This window comes from Lates calcarifer, linkage group LG12 (assembly GCF_001640805.2).
Source record: "Lates calcarifer isolate ASB-BC8 linkage group LG12, TLL_Latcal_v3, whole genome shotgun sequence".
Lineage (NCBI taxonomy): Eukaryota > Metazoa > Chordata > Actinopteri > Centropomidae > Lates > Lates calcarifer.
The window spans coordinates 26,476,063-26,481,192 of NC_066844.1; positions in this window are offsets into that span (position 1 = coordinate 26,476,063).

The window sequence follows — 5,130 nt, forward strand, 5'->3', positions numbered from 1 at the left end:
TTTTATGAGGTCAACATGATGTGGATAACCTCTTTGTTATGATGTAACTGCCCCGAGTCCTGTGTGAATCAGCTGTCCAGCTGTATGTCTGCAGCCACATGTGATGATGCAGACAGTTGGCAGAGATGTGAGCATCAGGCCCACCGACACACTGACTGAACTGGGACACACCAGGCAGAGATCGCTGCTGCTGCTGCTGCTGCTGCTGCTGCTGCTGCTGCTGCTGTGGTATTGTAGTTGTTGTGTTTACAGTGTGCAGCCCTGGATAACATTTTGTGTCACTAGTACTAGCTGCAGAAGCACTGCCACTATTTTTCATCAATCAGGCAATATCACAAATAGCAAATTCTTCCTCTTCATTTGCTCTGCCCAGAGCTATGATTATGTTTTTGTTGATGCAAACACTTCTTGTCACTACCTCACTATTAAGGCAGCAACAAGCCATTGATAGATTGTAATTGTCCATATGAATTTGTTTGCAATGACTTAGCAGGTTATTGAGAATAAATGGACTTGTTATAACTGATGAGAACTGCTCAGTGTGAACATGTAATTTCCCCCTGTGTGTCATTTTCTTATGTAACATATTAAAGGGAATGTACATTTCTTTTAAGATGTAATTTGTACTTGTCTAACAGTAGTAGATCAAGGAGCTTGCTTCATTGCTCATCTGAGAGGCTTTATCAGCTCTGCAGCTCTAATTTGACTTCCTATCACTTGATATCCCATGACCTGAATGGCTGAGAACCCACATTGTTGTTTGTACAGCAGGCTAAGATTGCTTGAACTTAGAAGAAATAGCAGATCCTTTTTCTTTTCATCCTCCCCTTGTTCTGTCTTTGTATCCCTCTCAGTCTGTGCACACTGCAATCCACGTATTTATTTTTAATATCATTCTTCTCTCTGCCCTTCTCACTGGTACTCGCTCAACACAAATGGCAGCAGTTGGGAATGACGTTACCATCTCCTTGGCAACCCTGTGGGCCGTTTTGTGTGTAAGTGTGTGTGTGTGTTGAGGGAAGCAGGGGGAGTGTTGTTGAGAGAGCTGAGGGATAAGAGAGGAATGGGTGGAGGAGGAGAGAATAGGTAAAGCTGGTTTATTCATAAGCGCCCCATCTCTGCCTCTGATTCACAATTTTTCTCAGAGCGCCTCCCTGCCATTAAGCCAGGACAGACCGCTCAGCCATGACAATGACACTTGAGATGAATGATTATCTTTGCTTTCTGATCCAAAATCATTCATTCTTTTTGTGCAAGAACATGCTGTATGTGTGTGAGCGAGCAAAAGGAGGAGATTGTTTTGAAGTGACTGAATCAGGCATTCGTATCTGCCTACAGTCGATAGTGTGGCTGTACTCTGTGCTGCTGTATGCTAGGCTTGTATAAGCAGAGTGGGGTTGGGGCATGTGGGTGTCTTGGTCAGTGATGTGGTGTGATGCTGCTGATGCTGCTGCTGATGACGCCTTTGCTGTTGCATTGCCTGGGTCTTCCCCACAGTGGGAATCCCTGCCTGGTTTGTTCTCTGATCACTCATCTATCCTGCAGCACAGCACAGCACGGCACGGCTCGGCACAGCACAGTAACAGCACAGGCAGTCCAGACAGGGACATACATGAAGGGCACTCATCCAGACTGCATGTATACATGTTAACAATCACACCTCCGTGTGTGTATATGGGATTGAATGCATAGTTTTTGTCTTCGTTTCAGTAAACACACAACTGTTTATACCAGCTCATATAGGGTTGTTGGACAGATGGACTGTTATTCATCTGTGTTATTTGTCTGTTGAATGGGTGTAACACCTAAGACGTCAGAGTTAATGCTTTGGAGCCAGAATTCACCCCGAAGCTGTTAGTGCTTCTGTGTCATGTTTTTCTTTGATTGGAAAAAAGGTTTAATGATGATCATGATAGGGATATGAACATAGTAAATACTGCTGTAATGAACATTTTGTTGTTAATATAAACTATTTCTGTAAATTAATGGAGGATGTTTAAAGTCTTTACATTGATAGAGCTGGTGCATTTGTTTATGTTGAACCAAATCTGACTCACTTGACTGAGTAAGTGATGATTAACATCATGTTGTAGTCCTGCATTGCATTCTTAATTGTATGATGAATTGCCCATATGACTGTTAACCTCATTAGCTTATTTAAGTGATTCTTTGTGTAAGCAGATTAAGTTGACAATACCCAGTATCTGGGGAGATGCATTGAAGCATTGTTCTTAACCACTGGTAGTGCTTTACTAAAGAAATGTAACACAAGCTGGCACTACACAGGCTGATGTTTTGCTGCTTATATGAAATATACATTTTTTTAAAACACATAACATACTCATATACACATTTCCCATTCATAAAGAGTGGTGCCCACGCTGTAGAAACATTTTCAGAGGCGACAGAGTCAAATAATTTTGGGTGGATTAAACTTGACTTGACTCGAGGTGCTGATTTGTAAACCTTGTGTGCCAGTAGGCTCTGAGCTTTCAGCTCTGTGTCCCCCCTCCCTGCTGGAATGAGCAGCAGCGGCAGCAGCAGCAGCAGCGATGAGTCACTCAGTGTGTGAAACATGACGTCATCCGTGTCTTCCTCTTCTGCTTTTCGTGTCCAGGGCTCCTGACTGGAGCACAGACCATGCTGCTGCACTGAGCCGGAGGGAAAGAAAAGAGAGAGGCCTCAGAGGACCGCTGAGGTGGTGGCTGGCTTGTTGGTGTGCCCCTCCCCCTTGTCTGTCTGGCTAACTGCTGCCTCTTCAGTTCATCTGATTGCTGTAAATATTACTGCCTTTTTTCACATGTGCATGTTGTCTTTCCTGTGATATTTTTCTACTAAACATGTGTTTTTCAGAGCATGTTTGTTCTCACATTTTGAAAATTAAACCTAAATTCTTATTTATTTGTTAGTTTTTTCAAAAAGTGCAAAATTGATCCTCAGAAAAGTTTATTTTGTAACTGATTCTCATGAATGGAATACTGTGCTAAAATGCCTTAACACAGAGAGTAAAAGTCATAAGACAACCTACTCAGGTCGTTCTTCACCAGCACCAATCTGCTGCTAGTGGATCAAACTGGGTGAAACACTCTGGTCTGTTTCATCCATCAGAGTTCAGTTGTCACCAGGGGCAGTGTAAGCACTCTGAATGTCACAGTGGTTGAGATTTGGCTTTACATTTTGTTCTGATATTAAAAATTAAAACAACACTTCTTAACAGTTACAAATCAACATGTTAATAATCTTAATTAGTAAACAACAGCGTAGGTACAAGATGTATTTTAACATTGACAAATTTTGGGCAACATTTTCCCAAAATGTGGCAGCTCATATTATTATTATATAATTTAAATTTTTTCCACTGTTGTTTCTTTTCAGACCCACCCCGAGGGCTAAAGCTTGCTATGGACTGCACTTCGCCCCCTGCTGCAGCCCTGCTCAGTATACTACCTTAGTGGGTTCCCCTCGACTTCCTGTGTGTGGTTCCCATCCAGACTCCCTGTACAGAGTCCAGCACAGATCTGGTACCACCTACAGGTAGATAGTATAGTAGTACACTCTCACACATACAGTATACTATATGTACTCTCTGTCTCTGCTCTCTACTTTGTCACCTGCTGTCAAAATGTCACGGCCACTTGGTGCGTAAAACTGTCTGAGCCTAGAATTTCCCTCTCTTGACTCTTTTCTCACAGCCACTCCTGGGTTCTCCACCCAACCCCCTCCCCAACTCCCACCCTCTCCCCCTCCCCTAAGAAGATGTCAGTGAGCCTGACAACAGACATACAGCAGGAGGGAGAGAGTGGGCCACTCATCGAGCCCTGCAGTCGAGGCAAGACCTCCCCTCAACCACAGGGCACCAAGGAGGGGACCGGGAGAGGGCCTGGAGCCTGAGGATAGCTCCCCACAGGATGCACAGGTGGGAACAAGTGATGACAGAAGAGTCCTGCTAGGACGTTTAGACCGTTAGCATAAAACAAATTCAAGCCAAGAAATTAGATTGCGTTTACATGCTATTCAGTTAAAGTGTTTTAAGTGTTTTTGAGAGGACAGGCCATATACTGATGAATGTGCAGCTGTTTCTTTTGTTATTCTGCACATTTGCATGACCTCGATACACAACAACAAAGCTTGCATATACACGGAACATAAATGCATGTAAATACATAAGTAGTGACTTCTTATGTGTATGTAGGTGTAATGTGCACATCATTAAGATAAGTGTTTCTCTTGCAGAAGCGGGCTCCTAACCATAGCCATGGCAGGAAAAGGGCCAAGGTAAGTTTGTGTGGTTTTATTGTTTTTGTTTTTACCACAGAAATAGGTATTCATCTTTCTGACAGTAACCCAAATAACTTTATAATCCAGCTCCCTGAAATAACCCCCTGCTGGTTTGTTGCCTAAGATGACCTTCCATTATTAACATTCTAATCCTCTCAGCTACAGTGGACCACCCTCTTCTTACCATTAGCTTAAAATCTTAAATCCCAGGAGATGGTTAAAAGTAGATGTGTCATGGTGATCTCAGCGAGGCCGTGAAAGAAAAGGATACACTTAAGGAAGTTCGTAAGGACTATAACCACCATAATGTCTCCTGTTAGAGGGATGAGATCAAATCGCAGTCATCAGAGTGATAACATTTTTGAAGTTGGATCACCCTCGTTTGGTTTCCCTCCTGATTTTAGTTCTTAATCACACAGAGCAGCACACTGGGATTGTATAGACTGCTGTTTTTAATTTATAATGATGTAATGTGAGTGAGAAGGACTCGTTATGTTAGTTGTTAATATTTCAAACAAAAAATCCTGGAATTGATCTTATTTTGATAAAAATAAATGAATAAAGAAAATCAGTAATACAAAATAAGTAAATTTAACTTGCTATGTGAGCACTCTGTAGGTTAATCATTTATTTGTTTTACTTTGAGCGACTTTAGCAGCATTTAATTTGCATTGTTTCACTTTGTGATACTGGCAGATTCTCTGAGTTGTTGTTGGAAGAGAAGAGCGTTTACTGTAAACTACAATCATCAGTGTTATTAAACACTACATTTCATCATCAGTGAACATGCTTAAAAACCAAACAACAGTCAGCCTTACAGATAATACATCTGTGATTCTGTTTCAGTCTAAT